General features: G+C 41.1%; 1 pseudogene; it reads right to left on the bottom strand.

Annotated features, from left to right (window-relative positions):
• Nucleotides 1-296: 296 nt before the first annotated feature.
• Nucleotides 297-828, bottom strand: LOC114696404 (annotated as a pseudogene).
• Nucleotides 829-1,439: the final 611 nt, after the last annotated feature.

The following is a 1,439-nucleotide window of genomic DNA, read 5'->3' on the forward strand; positions in this document are numbered from 1 at the left end:
GAGCCCCCAATTAAGTGGGGTTTATTTGTCAAATATAAGAATTGCCTTGGTCATGGTGTCTCTTCACAGTAATAGAACAGTAACTAAGACAGCAGCTATTTATGTTCCATAAATACAGGCAATTTGTGTTAAATTAGGTTACATTTTTTTAGGTGTAAACTCTTCAAAGTATACACATCTATCGAAAGAAAACAGACATAAACTGTCATGTCTTCGGGTTTTTTGTTTTGTTTTGTTTTGTTTGTTGAGGTTGAAAAAATAACTTTATTTGTTCTAGGGAGTTGGCCAGAGTCCTCTCAGAACTTCTGAAACTGCTCCTTGGTGCAGAAGCCTTGGTGACCTTGAGCATATTGAAGCACATAGTCTTGCTCATAGGCCTGCACTTTCCCAGGTGACAATTTCACTGATCTGCACATCCCTGAAACAGGGGGACAGGTGCACAGACATGTCCTTGTGATGCTGCTCAAAGCAATTGTACTTTCAGATGTCATGGAAATAGTCCCAGTGGATGACAATGGTCCTCTGCATCTTCATCTTCGTCAGGACACCAAACAGGACCTGATCTCAGATGGAGACGTTACCAGTGAAGGGGCATTTCTTGTCCATGTAGGTGCTCTCAATGACTTCCTTGGGTACCTTGAAGCCTAGACCAATGTTTTTGTAGTACTGAGGTAGTTTTTTCTAGCTGGTTTCTCCCAGCAGAACACACTTCTTGTTTTGAAAGATTATGGGTGGTTTTTGGTAAGCACCAAATGTCTGGATGTCACCATCTTCCCAGCAGCCTGAGAAAAAAGAGAGGTAGATTAACTCCCAAGTGTCCTTATTCATGACTCAAGATCTGGACATGTCTTCAAATTTTAAAGGAAAATATTTATTTGTGTAAAAAAAATGAAGTAGATATGATATGATCACCAGTGTCCATGATTCTTGCATGTCTATGGCCTCCACTATAGTGTGATCCTAATTAGTCTTATCAATAAAAACCAGGAGTCAAATATAGGATAATAACCTGAAAGATCAGAGAAGCAAAGGAGCAACCACTAGTAAGTTTTTACCTCTCCAGGATTCTCAGACAGAAAGGGGGCTGAGATCCTATCTCCATTCTCCTTATATTCCTGTCTCTACCTCCCTGGTGCTGGGATTAAAGGCATGAACCTCCCAAGTGCTTGAATCAAAGGCATGAGCTTCCCAAGTGCTGGGATCAAAGATGTGAGCCTCCCAAGTGCTAGGATTAAAGGTGTGTACCATCACCACCTGGCTTCTATGGTTAACAGTGGCTAGCTCCACCCTCTGATCACCAGGCAAGCTTTATTTGTCAGAACACAAAATATCATACAGCAGTCCATTGCCTATCATTATCTCATGGCTCATGGCTTCCTGCTGTGGAACAATCTTTGTACACTGTAAATATGTATTACTCTCATTGGTTAATAACAAAC

The sequence above is a fragment of the Peromyscus leucopus genome, chromosome 13 (assembly GCF_004664715.2).
Source record: "Peromyscus leucopus breed LL Stock chromosome 13, UCI_PerLeu_2.1, whole genome shotgun sequence".
Lineage (NCBI taxonomy): Eukaryota > Metazoa > Chordata > Mammalia > Rodentia > Cricetidae > Peromyscus > Peromyscus leucopus.